General features: G+C 36.7%; 1 protein-coding gene across 8 annotated transcripts in view; it reads right to left on the reverse strand.

The window, feature by feature from the left end:
* Positions 1–18,838, reverse strand: part of NCOA1 (nuclear receptor coactivator 1) — a 251,176-nt gene that overhangs the window by 195,452 nt on the left and 36,886 nt on the right. For 4 of the 8 annotated variants that reach the window (XM_070512513.1, XM_070512512.1, XM_070512518.1 and 1 more), the window contains exon 1: positions 3,879–4,016. The gene's annotated coding sequence lies outside the window, so the exon portion shown is untranslated. Of the gene's footprint in view, positions 1–3,878; positions 4,017–18,838 lie in introns of those variants that run through there. The other 4 variants (XM_070512516.1, XM_044772038.2, XM_070512515.1 and 1 more) reach the window with 2 other exon arrangements.

Consider the following 18,838-nt stretch of genomic DNA (forward strand, 5'->3'; position numbering starts at 1 on the left):
GTCCCCTGGAAACAACAGAAATGGTATTATCAGTAGTAAAGAAATATTTATCTCATTTTACTAAAAAACTAATTAAACATAAAGCCGTGTCACCCTACAGAGGTGGCACAGATCACTGTGGAAAAGCAGAACGCTATACTTGCTGACCATTTCTCCAAAAAACTCTAAAAAGACATGGCTTTAGAGGCCAAAAATTGCTTACATCCACAATTTTTACTATTTCCTTCAACACAAAGTAACAATCAGAAATCACATTACTGAATGCCAATTCTTCTCTCTGAAAAAAAGTGAGATATGAACTGATATCCTGGTGTAATTTCTTTTACTCACAGATCAAGTGCACCCTTTCCTGCAGCTAAAGTTGTTGGGCTCTGATCAGGGGAACCCATGCCACTTTTCCAGGCAACAACAGGTTAAAAAAACATCCAACCACCACCACCAGCAACAACAATAAACAAAATAACAGCAAAAAGCTCTTCCGTGGTAGTGCGGATTTTTCAGTGATAAATAGTAATACTCTTATATGAAGTGCTGGTATGTCCTCTGCACATCAGTGCTTTCATCCAACTGAAAAACAAAATATCTGCTAGCACGCACACATGACAGTAATTGCTTTTCCAGATGGTATGCCTTTGATAAGGGATTTTTGCCAAAAGCTCATTTTACTTTCTCTCCAAGCATAATATTTGTCATTAACTTTGAAACTGGTTTTACAAGCTTCTCAGTAGTAGTGTGAGTTGATCTGTTCTTTGCTATGAGAAGGATAATTGTGAATGGTAACAACAGTAGTGTGGTCTTGTCTTTAACAACAATATTCATTAATTTCACACTGAAAGCATTATTTTATACAATTTTATACACATTTCACTTTTCATAACAAGTCTAAATTAATTATTATAGAGAAGGAAACTGAGACAGAAATATTAATTCAATTCCCCAGGGTAGCATGAAAGTTGAAGAGCCAAAACTTGTGCTCTTTCCATCATACCACAGAGAAAACTATAGCAAGGGAATACCTAGTCCTTTAATATACTTTGCTAAAATCTGTTTTTGAATGTTTTCTTGAGTCCAAATGAAATTTTTTTTCTTTTTCTTCTCTTTTTTGGTGAGGAAGATTGGCCCTGAGCTAACATCTGTGCCAATCTTCCTCAGTTTTGTATATGGGATGCTGCCACAGCATGGTTTGATGAGCGGTATGTAGGTCCATGCCCAGGATCCAAACCCATGAATCCTGGGCCACTGAAGCAGAGTGTACAAACTTAACCACTATGCCACCAGGCCAGCCCTGCAAATGAAACATTTTTAAAAGGTACCACTTTAACTTAATGTAAACTGTAATGCAAGATATAACCTTACAAATGTTCTAGGGCCTTAATTCACATACTGACTTTGTTCTGATACCCCCCCCCCAAAAAAAAACTAAATCCCACAATCTCAAAATCTAAAGTCCTCTGAAAAAAATTACAAGAAAATACTGTTGGGTGCCAGCCCCATAGCACAGTGGTTAAGTTCAGCATGCTCTGCTTCAGCAGCCTGGACCTACACTACTCAATAGCCATGTTGTGGCGGCAACCCACAAATAAAGTAGAGGAAGATTGGCACAGATGTTAGCTCAGGGTTAATCTTCCTCAAGCAAAAAGAGGAAGACTGGCAACAGATGTCAGCTCAGGACGAATCTTCCTCAACAACAATAAAAAAAGAAAATATTTTGAAAAGGTATTATATAAAACTACTGAGCAAAAGTTTGTGAAATTTTCACTTTTCTTCATTTTCAAAAGAGAAAATGACCAATATTAATAGGAGATATCACTCTGTGAAAGCTTGCAAAAGAGTGGGGAGATAAAAGAAATGGACTAATTAGAAATCCCTAATTTAAAGATTTAAGCTACCTAATTTTCGCTATTTGGGACTTCTACAAGTAGAATCATAAATAGTTAACAACCACAACCAATTAGTTAGCAAATTCGATTGATCAGAACCTCCTACTCCCTAATCTTAACTTTTGTTAAGATCTGAATACAGAATTTGTATATTATCTAGGAAGGAATTCTAAACTCTGATTTTATGTGCTCAATTTACGATTGCTTTTAAATGGTTTTCAGATGAAAGTCTTTAGCCTCCCTGACCCTTGAGTAAACATTCTGAATGATACTGTCCTCAACTTCATTCACAATGAAGTTACAGAATAATTTATGCTCTTCCACATATCTAGAATCATTCTTTGCAAAGCCTGGACATTCAATTAATATTGTTACATGAAAGTAAGAAAGAAAGCTATCTAAAAAAAAGAAAATGGTTCTGGCAATAAGACAATTATATATTTAGTCATTACCATTTGATCCAAAATGACATCAAAAACTTTCCGAAAAGTACAATACATCTGATAGCTGCCAGAGAAGCTTTACAACTTCTCATCAAAGCAACCTAATTCCTTTTTATCTGCTATTCGATTCAAGGTAACTTTTCTTTGGCAAAAATTGCTCAGTTACACCAACCCCTTCTAAGAGGTAATCCATTTATTTTAACTGAGGCAGTCTTAGGATTTTCCAGTATCACGGATTCTTATTATTTTAGAATTTATTGCTTTACATATTCTTATTCCAAAACAGAACAAGATGAAATTAATGACCTTAGTAATAAGTCATAGGTTTTTCTCAGATTTTCACCTTCTCTGTATTCCAGCAAGATTAATTTACAAACCTCTAGCAAGAGAACCAACCAACTTTGACCTGTTCCCTACGATAATTATCTTTCTATACTTTCTGCCTATTTGGAAAAATATAATTAAAGAAAAAATATTTCGTTTTTAAATAAACATCTAACTAACTGTACCCTGTTTGGAATTTACATGTAGTTTAGAAAAATAGTACTATGCTTGTTTCTGTTGATACTACATTTCCGTTGATTGTTTTCAATTGTCTTACATAGTCTTTAAACTGGGGATCCACCCCGTGATTTGGAAGTGTCACTGGATTCTTTAATCATATATCTTCCTTTTCTGGTCCAAGTGAAACCACCCCATGATTTGGAAGTGTCACTGGATTCTTTAATCATATATCTTCCTTTTCTGGTCCAAGTGAAACCAATCCATCAGATCCCAAAGGTCTACAGGGACAGTCGACAGGGAGTAAAAGTGACACTTCTTGGTAAATACAAAACCCTTAATAATAAGTTTAGGAGAACAGGAGAGAAAAGTTTCCAAATCAATCTAAAGAACAATCACCAGGATCTCTTATATCAGGTGGGTGGACTCTGTCAACAGTGCTGAATTCAGTTGCTCATCTCAGAGGGTCATGACATAGATAAAATAATTATTAAATTGACATTTATTTATTCCAGTTCTTCTAACATAGTTTACTGAGTCTTAATCTTCACTCACCATAATTCTTATAGTTGACATGCTTTCCTAATTATTAGGATTACCTCTTTTTTTTTAAAGATTGGCACCTGAGCTAACATCTGTTGCCCATCTTTTTTTTCTTTTTTCCCTTCTTCTCCCAAAGCCCCCGAGGACATAGTTGTATATTCTAGTTGTGAGTGCCTCTGGTTGTGCTATGTGGAACACCGCATCAGCATGGCCTGATGAGCAGTACCATGTCCACACCAAGGATCGGAACCAGTGAAACCCTGGGCCACCGAAGCAGAGCACGCAAACTTAACTACTCAGCCACAGGGCCAGCCCCAGATTACCTCCTTTTAAGATCTGGATCTTTTCTCAGTTTTTGTGGGTAGTGGGTGGGCGAGGAGGGTGAACTCTTCTCTAAAAACTAACCATTCTAACATAAAAAGTTTTAAACTTATGAAATCTATATATAGAAACCAATGCTAAAAAATGACTGCCAAGGAGTCAAATTAAAGTAAAATTGTGCCTTAAATACCTTAGAATAAGTAGAAATTCTAAATGTCGGTGTCTTCATTTGGAAGCAAAGATTCCTACTGCATGATCTTGCTTGATGGTCCTTGATTTTATCATCAGAGCCAGTTCCAGTTACATTTCCATTAGTATGGATAGATCTAAAGTAGGAGAAAGAAGACACATTTAGTCCACTGAAAACACTACAAATTTTAGATACTGTGACACATCATTGTTTCTCTGAGCAAAGATTCTCACACAGATGCTTTAGTTGTTCAAGAAATGCCAATTCCCATTCGTGTCCCTACTTTAGATTTTAAAAATTGAAATTAAAGATTAAAAGTATAATAAATAAAGTTGATAACAGGTACTTAATTATTAGCTTTAAAAAAGTTCAGATCCCCAAAGGAGGGATGCAGCAAATTGGGCTTTGCATTGGTATTCTAAGGAGGCAAGGGGCCTGTAACTATTAGCTCACTCATCAGAGCTGCTGAAGTCACCCCAGCAGCAGTGGCCTCAGTACCCAGTTTCAGGTAAAATGGAACAGTAGGAAGAAACATAATTCTCAGCAAAAGATACTTCTATGATAAGGAAGTGCCCAATATGATGACTACCATTCATTCCTGGGTCACTGTCAGTGGGATATTACAAGTTGGATTTTACTAAATTAATAGTAGTGCTCTATCTGCCCATTCTACCTCAAAGCTAACTCCAAACAGTGGGGATTTGGCAGACATCAGAGAATTCTTAAGAAATGTAAGCCCTATTGGCTTTCACTATTTAAAGTTTAATTGCTTTAGGCTTTACCACCCAGGGTTAAGCTTTTTACTTAACCCTTAAATATTCCCTTTAGATCACAAAGACACAGTGGATCAGACTCTAGAGATAACCATTATACCACAGGTCAATTCAGGAATTGTGCTAGTTAATTCTACCTGAGGCTCCCACTCCTGTCACCCTTGGGCTTTATTCCAAACACAAGCCATACTGACCAACTATCCTCTCTCCTATGTTCATGCCTACAGTGTTCCTTCTCTATGCTTTCTTACCCACTCCATGGGTTCCCCCACTGCTGCCCTTCCTTCTAACCTTTTCCACAGAGACTTCTGGAAACCCCTTTTACATAGTAAAACAAATCACCTCTACATCCTCAACCTCATCACTGAACACTCCTTTCAACCACTGGGCCAAATCTGGCTCTTGAAAAGAACCCTATAGAGTGAAGGCCAAGGCAGTAGGGGTCAACTCTCTCCACAGCGACATCGCCAGACCCAAACTCACAAACAATCCCCTTCCTTCTCTCAGGCTCATGCCATCTGGATATCCTACCCTCTTCTTCTCTTTGCCATTCAATATCCCACTCTATTTTTTCTAATTTGGGTCCAGACTCAATCCCTCAGGTATACTCTACCTACCCTTTCATCTCTCCAGTTGCTGTGCTATCACCAGTCTCAAAATCTTGGTTGTCACCCCAGCTATAAATCCACCTGGTATGTTACTTTCTTCCTTCCACTTCACCACCCTCAAATTCCTAATCCTGCATCAATCCCAATCACACACAGAGAAAAATCAAAAGCAAGTGAGGTCTTCAAATTCAGTTAGACACTGAATGCTATCCAGTAACTCTTTTACATGTTGTTAATTAGATCCTTCTCCCAAAACTCACACTGTCTTTGTTTCCAAATTTTTGCCACTCTCCCTCTTCCAGCCCTGTGGGGAGTAGGATGGGAGAGTAGTTTCTTCATGTTTTTCTTGACCGTTTGTGTAGGTTGTTCATATTGTGAAAATATCATTTCTTTTACTCACTTTTAACATTTTCTCAGTCTATTGCTGGCTTTTAATACTGAAGTTTTTATTTTTAGGTGGCTAGATTTGTCCATCATTGCCTTTTTCATTTCTTTTATTATTTCTCTGCTTAGAAATTTCTCCCCCTTCAATAATAGCAGGTACATACTCTGACTTTAACTTTTCTGTGGACTAGTTGTTTGAGTACTTCATTCCAAATGATGTATGGAATGAGATTTGACTCTAAACTGAACTATGTTCCAAATTGCCAGTTTTCCTCGCAACATTAAGTAGTTCTCATCGTTCTATGGTTTATAAAGTTTCTTCTTAATATATTTCACTTATATGCCTACAATAAGGTTGATTTCTGGGCTATACTCTGTTTAAGTAATATAATTATTGATTCTTTATATGTTTTAATTGTGATAAAAATATTCTTTGGTATTCTCATCTCCTTATTCTCCCTGACCAGAGTCAGATACACTTTATCAGTTTGTAAAGATAACCCTGGTGATTTCATGACTAAGAAATGGTGGCCCAGTCTATTCTTTGAGTGCTGTGTATTTCTCTTATAGTTGTTGCCTACACACAATGCTCCTTTCTGCTTTTAGTGATCACCCATAATATTACTGGGTCTAGAACCAAAACCTTTCTAATCGGGCTAGAAAGCCACCCGTTTTATATACTTATTCACCTGAAGACAGATTCATAAAACCTTGTTTGTTGCAACTTTCCATGCTTTGTATTTACTTTTTCACTGGTAAAATCTGGTTTACATAAAACAAAGTTATCTCACACACAAGTTGTACAAAATAAAACTTGTGTATGCCAACATTTTTTTATCAGCTCTTTAGTATTTTTCAGATCCTTTTAAGATCCAGAGTTACATTTATTTTTTACTTTTTTTGAACACGTACTACATTCACATGAATGAAGAAATCAAAATGTAAAAGGAACATACATTTGAGAAGTTTCATTCCTATATCATCCACATGCAGCTCACATTGCCCTTGCTTACACAGGTCATCACTTTTATTAGTTTCTTGTATATCGTTTCAGCAACTCTGTACGCAAATACACCTAACTACAAATATAGTATTATTCCTCCTGCCTTTTTATATAAAATGTTCAGTTTTGCACCTTACTTTTTTTCACTCAGTACAGCCTGCAGATTTTCCATGTTAGTATATGTTTCTTCATTGTTTTTTAAAGCCTCATGATAGTTCATGGTGTGAATATATACTCATTTGTGTAACAAAGCCCCTATTTTTAAGAAATTAGATTCTATGAATTTAAGTCTTATTTCTGAAAGTAATTTATTACAAGAGCAACAACTGTACAAACCAAAAAGTACAGGAACCTATGTGGGGTGATTTCACAAGTTTTTATTCCATGAATAAATATAAGTTCTCTTATGCATTGCTTTATCGTTTATCTCGAGTTTATTCTATGATCCTATCTAAAATCTATCAGATCTCCAGTTTATTCTATGATCCTATCTAAAATCCATCAGCCATTATAGTCATAATCTCTGAAAGTAGAACAATAGCCCTCAGGGTGAGAGGCCTCCAGTTCAACCTCACAGAGGGTTTCAATGGGCCTGTAAAAATGAAATACAGTTGTACCAGAGCCAAGACAGTTGTGCAAGAAATGTTCCATTCTACTTAGTGGGATCAGGAAAGGCTTCAAAGAGGAGGTAGCCGTTTGTGTTCAATCCTAAATGAAGTGCTCAAGAGGCAGATGAAGGTAAGAGAAAACTTAAAGAGGGATCAAAATAAACAGCAGTTTGAAATAGCATACCTTGTCAAGAACTCTTAAGTAGTTCCACTTCCACTTAGAATGCAGAAAGCCACAAAAGAATGTTGTTCCCACCCTAATGAGACAAAAGCCAGATCTATAAAATCGAAACTTCTCTTGAGCCTAACAAAGAGTTGAGGTTAGAAGGCAACCAAGTAAATTTGATTCCAAAGAGGAACAAGTTCCTCCAAGGAGAAATCATACACACAAATTGTTTTACCTTTGGCAGGTCACAGAAAAAGAAGTGGCCACCATACAAGCGCATAAGAAACACTCAGCTACGATTTTAACAAATTCTTAAAGACCAAGTAGAGATTAGTGTATCAGTTAGGAATAGTTGGGGACCCTAGACACAAGGAGAGTTTACACTCAATTGCAAGTTCTTCTACATGCCTCAACCAGATGCTCACAAGAAAGATCAGAGGTAGGACAGGAAAGCAGAGAGAGCCCTGCATCATTGGGGCAAGAGTGTAAGAGCTGACAAGCATAGGCCTGAAGCCCTGCCTGATTCCCCAGCCTTTCTCCCACACAGAGCAAAAGCCTTGAGCCACTAGGGAAAGGACAGAAAACCTTCTTACCCCAGGGTCCAGGAAAAAACCCACTGCTTCAGAGGAAAAGAGAAACAAACTGCCTCTGCCTCTAGGGGAGGGGGAGAAAACACTCTCAAGCCTCCAGACACAGGCAAAAATATACTAATGCTAGGAGAGGACAGAGGCAAAAAAAACCCTCTGCCACTATGGGGGAGAGGAAGAAAGAAAAAGTCTTGGGCAAAGGATCCTGCACCAATATCAAGAAGAGATCTACTACCACTAGGGGAGGGACAGGAAATTGCTAGCCAAGACCCAACACAAACATACAACAGAGTTTGACTGCCACAACAGAGAGAGCAGAAAAGCTGAGAAGGCCCTACTACCAGTGCCCAGAAACATAGGGCCTGACCGGGATTGAGTCTGGACTGGAACAAAAGAGAAGCCTGCCCTGCCCCACAAGCATAGCATTGAGTAACAAGCAACAATAGTCTATCATTGGGAAAGGGACAATAACATGAAGAGAAATCTCTCTGTTGCACAAATGTGCAAAGACTGTTGAAAGATGAGGGCGGTTCAGAAACACAAAGAAAATCCTGTAGTACCACATGCCACACTCTAAACACAAGGGAACAGCAGCTAACTGCTGGAGAAATCTGAAGCCTGTGGTGCATAATGATGGCAACAAAATCAAAACCCAGCTCAATTCATGATTAGATTGACTCAACCTCCAACACAAACAGCCTGACAAAAGAGGATCACTTCAACCTCTCCTATTCTTCTGCATCCAATGGTGAGCCATTAAATCAAAAATTATGAGGTATGCACAAAAGCAAGAAAAAATTACCCTTTGTCAAGATATAATGCAATCAGCAGTATCAGAAATGCTTCAGATATTGAAACTATGAGACATTTTTAAATAATATAAATATGTTAAATGACCTAATAGAAAAGGCGGACAACATGCATAAAGAGATGGAAAATCTCAGCAGTGAAATGGAAACTTTAAAAAAGTAAAGGCTGGAAACAATAAAAAAAATATATTAGAGAAGAAAAATTCCTTTGACAGGTTCAACATCAGTCTGGACATAGCTGAGGAAAGAATTAGTGAACTTGATGACAAGTCAACAGAAATAATCCAAAATGAAACCATAGCTTAAAAGAACGGGGGAAAACACAGTTTAGGGCGTCCAAGAGCTATGGAGTTATATAAAAATGTCTAACATCCATTGAACTGGAGCCCCAGGAGAATAAAACAAATACAATGAGATACAAGACATACATGAAGAGATAATGGCCAAGAATTTTCCTAAATGGATCCAAGACAACAAACCAAAGATCAAAAAATCCCAGAGAATCCCAATCATGATAAATATCAAAATGCACACAAACAAACATACATGGATATATCATAGTCAGACTGCATAAAAACAAAGATAAAAATCTCAAAGGCAGAGAGAACAAAGAAACATTATATACAAACAACAAAGATTAAAATTTCCTGCTCTTCAGGAAATTACACAAGCCAAAAGACGATACTGAGTATACATCTTTCAGGTACTGAAAGGAAAAAGAGCTGAACACAGAATTCTACAACCAGTTAAAATATTTTTCAAAAATGAAGGAAGAAAGAAAGATTTTTGAAGAATAAAACCTGAGAGAATTCACTGCCTTTAGACACCAGAAATGTTAAAGGAAGTTCTTTAGGCAGGAGTGAAAATTTGGATCTACAAAAAAGAAATGAAGAGCATTAGAAAGAGAAGGTAAATATAAAAAACTATTTCTTTTCTTATTTTTATTCATTTTAGAAGGTTAAACACCAACTAAAGCAAAAAATAATGTATTGTGGAGTTACTAACATATACAGAAGTATACATGTATAAAATACATATATACCATCACCTAGAGCAACCACTAATATTATGTGTGTGTGTGTGTGTATATGTATGCATGTGTTTGTGTACATATATAGAATAAGCCAAGTGTTAGATAAAATGGAATTATGAAAAATAATTAATTTAATACAAGGGAGAAAAACAAGAAAAATAAACAAAAAAAATTAAAAATAGTAAACGAACAGCAAGGTGGTAGATTTAAATCCAAACTTATCAATGATTATATTAAATAGAAATTATCCAAGCACTCAACTAAAAGGTAGAGATTATCAGATCAAATTAAAAAAACAAGGTCCAACTATATGCTATCCACAAGCCCTTTACTTTAAATACAAAGACAAAGAAAGGTTAAAAGTAAAAGGATAGAAAGGAAAGATAGCATGGCTATATTAATATCTGACAAAGCAGACCTCAGAACAAGGAACATTATCAGGGACAAAGAGAGACACAATATAATGATAAAGGATCAATTCATCAAGAAGGCATAGCAATCCTATATGTGTTTTCACCTAACAACACAGTTTCAAAACAAATGAAACAAAAACTTAAAAAACTGTAAGGAGATTAGACAAACCCACAATTACAGTCATAGACATTAATACTCCTTTGTTATTAACCAACAGAACGAGAAGACAGAAAAAAAAGACTTGACAACACTATCAACTGACTTGACCTAACTGGACATTTATAGAACATTCTACACTACAAGAGGAGACTATACATTCTTCTCAAGGGCACACAGAATATTCACCAAGAAAGACCGTATTGTGGGCCATAAAACAAACCTCAAGATCATTAAAAGAATTAAAATCAAATAACGTATTTTCTCTGACCAAAACAGAATTAAATTAGAATCAATAACTGAAAGATTAAGAATTACCAAAGATTAGGGGCCGGCCCCATGGCCAAGAGGTTAAGTTCTCGTGCTCTGCTTTGGTGGCCCAGGGTTTGGCCAGTTCGGATCCTGAGCACGGACATGGCACCACTCATCAGGCCATGCTGGGGCAGCGTCCCACATGCCACAACTAGAAGGACCCATAACTAAAAATATGCAACTATGTGTCAGGGGGCTTTGGGGAGAAAAAGGAAAAATAAAATCTTTAAAAAAAAAGAATTACCAAAGATTAGAAATTAAACAACACATTTCTAAATACTCCAAGGGTCAAAAAGTAAGAGATATTAGAAAATATTTATTTTTTTTTTAAGATTGGCACCTCAGCTAACAACTGTTGCCAATCTTTTTTTTTTTTTTCCTGCTTTTTCTCCCTATTCCTCCCAGTACATGGTTGTATATTTTAGTTGTGGGTCCTTCTAGTTGTGGCGTGTGGGATGCTGCCTCAGCATGGCTTGATGAGTGGTGCCATGTCTGAGCCCAGGATTCAAACTGGCGAAACCCGGGGCCGCCGAAGCAGAGCGCGTGAACTGAACCACTCGGCCACGGGGCCAGCCCCTAGAAAATATTCTTAATTGAATGAAAAATAAAACAACATATCAAACTCTGTGGGAGACTACTAAGTAGTTCTTAGAAATTTATAGCATTAAATGCTTATATTAGAAAAAAAGAAAAGTCTTGAATCAATAATCTAAGCCTCCATCTTAAAGAAGTAGAAAAAGGAGAGCAAATTAAACACAAAGCAATCAGAACGAAAGAATAAAATTGAAAACAAAAAACAATAGAAAAAATCTATGAACCCGAAATATAGCTCTTTGGAAAGTTCTATAAAATTGAATAAACTTCCGGCCAGAGTGATCAAAAAAAAAGGAGAGAAGCCACAAGTTACCTATATCAGGTATGAAAAGGGGATATCACTAGAAATCTTATAGATATTAAAAGGATAATAAGAGAATATTATGAACAACTTTATGGCAATATATTCTACAACTTCGATAAAATGTACCAAGTTCTTGAAAGTTTGAAGACAAATCGCCAAGTTCACTCAAGAAATTAGATAACAAGAATAATAGCTCTTGGTATATTAAGGAAATTCAGTTTGTATTTTTAAATCTTCCCATGAAGAAAGTTCCATGGCTAATGACTTCCTTGGTAAATTCTACCAAACACCTAAGGAAGAAATCATACCAATGCCATATAACATATACTCTTCCAGAAATAAATGAGAAAACACTTCCCAATTCATTTTATGAGGACAGCATTACTCTGATAGAAAAATCAGACCAAAAAAAAAAACCTGTAAGAAAAATAAACTACAAACCAATACTCTTTCCTGAACATAGAGACAAATGTCTTAATCAAATCTTAGAAGAATGAATCCAGCAATATATAAAGAGGGTACATGCCATCCTCTCTCCTTCCAGTGCTCTAAGCAGACAACGCTTCTACTGCTATTCTTCACGGCCAATTTTTCAGGAGTCGGTGGCCTGGTCCTTGACTCCTAGACTCAGTCTGGAAGCTCTGCTGAAATCTGTCCACTGTGGGCGACCTTGCTGGTATTTGAAATACTGATGGCATAGCTTTCAGCATCACAGCAACACACAGACGCCATAGTGTGACAATTGACAGACAAGTGGTGTGGTTTCCTGACAGGGAAACAAACCTAGGCCACAGCAGTGAGAGCACCGAGTCTTAACCACTAGACCACCAGGGCTGGCTCATATCAAGAGACTAAAACATAAACGATCATCTTGCTAGATGAAAAAAAGATTAGAAAAAAACCACAGCCATTCATGAGTCAAAACTCTCAGAAAACTAGAAACAGCAGAGAACATCCTCAGCCTAGGACATAAATCCACAACTACTATCATACATAATCATGAAAGACTGAATGCTTTCCCTCTAAGGTCAGGAACAAGGCAATAACATCTACACTCTCCACTTCTATTCAACACTGTACTGCATTGCCAGTACAATAATGAAAGAAAACAAAATAAAACCCTAGAGATGAAAAAAAAAAAAAACTGTCTTTTTTCACAGGTGACAGGATTGTATATAGAAAAAAACAAAGAATCCACTACTAAAATTAATAAGTGAATTTAGCAAAATTGCAGGATACAAGGTCAACATACAAAATTCAATTGTACTTCTATATGGTAGCAATTAATAAATAGAAATTAACAAAAGAGTAGCAGTTACATGTGCATCAAAAAAGAAATACTTAGGGTAAATACAACAAAATAAAGGGAAGATCCATGTGCTAAAAATATAAAATACCAAGTGAGAAGTCAAAGACCTCAATAAACAGAGATACATACTGTTTTCAAAGATCAGATCAATCAATATTGTTAAGATATCAATTCTCCCCAAATAATTTACAGATTTAGTGTAAATTCCAATTAAAATCCCATCAGACTTTTTTGTAAAAACTGACAAGCTTACTCTAAAATTTACATGGAAATGTACAGAACCTAGAATACTCAAAACAATTTTGAAAAAGAAGAAGAAAGTTGGAAAATTTAAACTACCTCATTTCGACTTTTTATAAAGCTATAGTTATGAAGGCACTATAATTCTAGCATAAAGATAAACATACAGATCAATGGAACAGAAGAGACAGTCCAGAAATAGATCTACATATTTATGGTCAAATGATTTTCAACAAAAGTACCAAGGTAATTCAATGCAAAAAGAACTATCATTCTAACAACTGGTGCCAGAACAACTGACACCCACATAGGGACGGGCGGATGGAGGAGGCGAAGAACCTCATCCCAACACCTCACATCTTACACAAAAAGTAATAGACCTAAATATAAAAGAAAGAAAAGTTGGGGCTGGCCTCGTGGCTGAGTGGTTGGGTTCATGCACTCCACTGCAGCAGCCCAGGGTTTTGTTGGTTTGGATCCTGGGCGCGGACATGGCACTACTCATCAGGCCATGCTGAGACAGTGTCCCACATAGCAGAACCAGAAGGACCTACAACTAGAATATACAACTATGTACTGGAGGGCTTTGGGGAGAAGAAGAAAGAAAAAAAAAAAAAAGACTGGCAATAGATGTTAGCCCAGGTGCCAATCTTTTTAAAAAAAAAAAAACCAAAGCCATAAAACTTCTAGAGGAAAACATAGAAGAAAATCGGACCCTACCCTAGGTTAGCCCAGGGGCTAGCAAGCTTTTTCTGCAAAAGGCCATATAGTAAATATTTTAGGCTTTGTCAGCTATACAGTCTCAGTTGCAAATACTGAACTCTGTCCCTGAAGCACAAAAGTAGCCATAGACAATGTGTAAACAAATGGGTGTGGCCATGTTCCAAAAACACTTTATTTACAAAAACAATCAGTGGGCTGAACTGACTGTAGTTTGCCAACCCCTGAGTTAAGCAAAGAGTTTTGAGATATGACACAAAAAACACAAACCATAAAAGAAAGAAATTCATATACTGCACTTAAAATTTTAAACTTCTGCTCTTCAAAAGACAGTGCTATGTTGGACCAGCCCCATAGCCTAATGGTTAAGCTTGGCATGCTCTGCTTTGGTGGCCAGGGTTCAGTTCCTGGGCGCAGACCTACACCAGTCGTCAGCAGCCATGCTGTGGCAGTGACCCACATACAAAATAGAGGCAGGCTGGCACAAATGTTAGCTCAGGGCAAATCTTCCTCAGGGGGAAAAGTAAAAAAAGACAGGGCTGTAAAAATGTACAGATAAACCACAAACTTGGAGAAAATATTTGTAAAACAAATATCTGATAAAAAACTTGTTTCTGGAATATAAACAACCCTCCAATAAACTAAGAAAATAAACAGTCCAATGAAAGTAATAGACAAAGTATTGGGACAATGCAAAAATGACAACTCTAACAAGCAGTCTACTTACATGGTACATGTATTTAATCTTTCCTACTGGCCTTTAAGCTCCCTAAAGTTAGACTACTCCTATCTGAATGGAGCACCCAACATTCTGCCTTACACAAGAAGATAACCAACAAATGAAATAAAAGTATCAGAGCATTTTTTAAAAGTTAATTTTTAGAGGCCAGCCAGGTGGCGTAGTGGTTAAGTTCCTGTGCTCCACTTCAGTGGCCCAGGGTTTATGGGTTCAGATCCTGGGCACAGACCTACACACCACTCATCAAGCCATGCTGTAGAGGCATCCCATATACAAAATAGAGGAAGACTGGCACAGATGTTAGCACAAGGACAATTTTCTTCAAGCAAAAAGAAGACGATTGGCAACAGATGTTAGCTCAGAGCCAATCTTCCTCACCAAAAAAAAAAAGAAGAAGAAGAAGAAGTTAATTTTTAAAGAAGTTAATACATGTAGTTGGTAGAAAAAGTAAACTGCACTAATGGGTCATGGTAAATAGAAATTTTCCTCCAATCATCCAGCTCTCTTCCATTGTTTACTGGGTATTCATAAGTATTCTATACATATAAAAGCATTTAAGTATATTTTTAATGAAAGTGGTGGCATACTATACACAGTTTCTCATCATGATTTTTTTTTTTTTACTTAATGTATCTTAGAGCTTACTTCATATCACTCTTTATAGAATTCCTTCATTTTTTAAAAAACAACTTCATGATACTATATGAATATATCATAAATTTATTTAACTAGTTTCTCATTGATGGACTCATATTGTTTCCAATATTTTGCCATTACTGACAATGCTGTAAAGAATATCTGTGTATTCATGAAGCGTTATTACTGAGTCAAAGAGTATCTGGATTTTCAATTAAGATAGCCTTTGCTACACTGTGCTCCACGAAGTTTATCATGGCCTAAAAAAATATATAGACATGTCAGTAAAGCTTCTAGATAAGGGAAACTAAGATAAGGCAGTAAATTTTCATAATAAAGGCCCAATTCCCAAGCAAAGATGCTCTAAAGATTTTCAATACTAAGTAAAACTTGTTAATCCAAGATAAATTTACAGCGAGTGAAAATGAGAAGAGTGAGATTTAGCATGGACCCCTACGATCCTCCAACTTTTTCTACTAAATTAAGGAGACAATTTTTATTTAATATTTATAACCTGTTTAATTTCTAAAAGGACTTGAATTGGTTACAAGTTAAAATACAACGTAAAGAGGATTAATCACAACAAAACTATGTAAATAAAAGTAAAAATTATATACTGTGGTAGTTGGTATAGCCACATACTCTCTCCTCCAAAGACCAGCTGCCATCTATTCCTTCCCTCCCTGTGCACACATGTCACTCCACCCATCAAGAGATGGGACTTATTTCCCAGCTCTTTGAACCTTGGCTGGTCTTGTGACTTGCTTTAACTAACAGGATGTATTGAAAGTGATGTTCTGAAATTCCAGAGACCAGGAGGACTGGCAGCTTCCTCTTTCTCCCTCTTGGAAGTTAGAAGCCATGTAAGAAATTCAACTACCCTGAAACTACCATGCTGTGGAGAGGCCATACGGAGGCATGCCAAAGTGCCAGACATGTGAATGAAGGCTTCTTAGATTGTCCAGCCCAGCCCGGCTACTAGCTCAGTGAGTGATCCCAGCTGATGCCACACAGAGCAGAAGAATCCCCCAGCCAAGCCCTGCCCAAATTCTTGACCCACAGAAGTGTAAAAATAATAAATCAACGTTGTCTTAAGCCACTAAGTTTTGGGATGACTTGTTATATGACAGACACTATCAAGCTCATGATATCAGCAAACTAAAACAGTGAGTGTCAAATTTGGGTCTATCTTTTCAGGTTTATAAGTTTTCATCTTCTGATAAGAAGACATGTAAATTTAGTATCTGAACTGTATGCACCTGTAGAAAGAATAATGAACCAAGTGGACAATAGTTTCAAATATAATTTTAGAAAATGCACATCATTCAAATGATGTTCCTTATAGATAGCTTCTATGTAGACAGATGGCATATCATTAAATCAGCAGTCAGAACAGGCATTTTCAAGTCAGAGGAGACTGAGATACTTTTTTCTCTCAAGATTAAAACAAGAAACTAGATGAATACATAATTAAGATATTCATCAAACTACCTTCTCATATCTGATATTTTAAGTGAGCTTTTGATAGACAGTAAATAGCTGTCAGTTTGTGATTAAATCTTCTAATAAGAACACACAGAATAAAAACTCTACAAGCTTGGTTAAAGTTTGTCTCATATACTTTAGGAGCCCAAAAATCTACTTTTCCCCTAGAACTCCTTCCTCAGATCACCAATATTCATTAATGACATATCCCATGAAAATACCCTGGTCCTTGACTTATTTAATTTTAAACAGCCTCCACACAAATAACTGATCCCTTTTAGTCACTAAGTGCAGCCCACACTCAAGGGCTTGGGATTTAAGTTCCACCTCCTTGAGGGAGGGAAGTGTCTGCATAAATTTACCTGGAATTCTTCTGTACGGGATAAATAAATAAGTGGGGGCACTTATTTATTCAATCATTTATTTTAATCAATATGGACTTAGGGATATTTACTTTATACTTCAGGTTATAATACAATACTCTGTTATTTTACTGCTCAAATTGTTCCAGCTTTGGTCATTTGATACTCTTTCAGAGTGGCACCTGTATCCTTTTGCCAAGCCCCTATCCTTTTGGATTTTAAGTATTTTCTCACTTTCCGGCACTATAAAATGTTTCAGGCTCATCCTGCATATTCCTGCCCCAGTCTAAGCATCAGCCATTTTCCAAGGAGCTTTAGTTCTTTTTACCGGAGAATGGTATTAGAAATCAAGATCTGGGTGCTGAGTGTGCTCAGTGCTACTGGGGTATCTTTGCTTCTAGACCCTTTCAGCAGACAGAGCTAAGAAACACATGTCTGTATAACAGGCCATATATACATACATACATATCTATAATTGTTTCTATATTAAGCTAAACAGGAGTTCATACTGATGTCTCCAACTCTAATCCAGTACCATATGATTCATTCCAGCCTTTCCCTTGCCCATGGTTATCTGTAATCTCACTCTCCAAGAGTGAGTAACCTGGCTCCCACAATTCACCATCCATGTACTTATTTGTTTAATACCAGTATACACATACAATGGTTTCAGAATTATCGGCCCACTCTCTCCCGAACTTTTGTCCTACTTTTTTAGTCCCTCCTTCCAAAAGTCTTATTAGGAAAAGAATCCTCATTTTAGATGTATGTGTTCCTAAGATATTTCACCTAAATCATCATCTCTTCTCTGTCTGCACATTGTACTTGGGTGATCTTTCATATCCATGACTTTATTTATTTTCCAAATGCTGATGCTTTCCAAATCACTATCTCCAGCCCAGATCTCTCTCCCAAACTTCAAACCTACTTATCTAACTATCTACTGGATCTCAACTTAGGTGCCCCATAGGTAACTCAAACTGAACTCATCATCCTTCCTTAATCTTCTCCTCCAAGATTTCCCTACTGAATGGCATCATGATCATCAACCTATTGCACAAACCAGAAATTTAAGATCAGGTCTGTCCTCTTCCCTTTATATCTTCCTAATATCCAACCCACCAAAGGCTAAACCTTTCTCAAATCCATCTACTTCTGTCCATCCCATGACCCTGGTATAGGCAACTCAACATCACATCTCTGACCTAGAAAATTTATTGTTAGAATAAATAAATAAGACAATTCTCTAACTGATCTCACTAACTTCAATTTTACTGGCTCTAATCCGATAATCTCTACACTATAGCCTGAGTGATCTTTCTAAAAAACAAACCAGGTAATATCACTTTTTCATGATTAAAAACTTTTAATAGCTCCCCATTCCTCTCCAGATAAAACCAAACCGCTTTGATATTGTTTTCAAGGTTCTGTGTGATACTGTCACTAGTTACCTCTCCAGTGTCATCTGTTCATTTCTCTCATTTTGTATTCTCTGCAATCAACTAATCTGAAATCTTCTCAACTTCTCTCTCCTGTCTTCTTGTCTCAACTCAGATGTTTCTTCTTCAGAAAGCCATCTCTGCCTCCTCCTTAAATCTGAGTTAAGTATTCCTGCTCTATGCTCACATTCTACCATATAGTCTACTCACTGTAGCATTCATTTTACTGCATTGTAACTACCTGGTTATTTTTTGTATGGATCGACAGACTGTAAGCTC

Source organism: Equus asinus, chromosome 6 (assembly GCF_041296235.1).
Source record: "Equus asinus isolate D_3611 breed Donkey chromosome 6, EquAss-T2T_v2, whole genome shotgun sequence".
NCBI classification, from domain to species: Eukaryota; Metazoa; Chordata; class Mammalia; order Perissodactyla; family Equidae; genus Equus; species Equus asinus.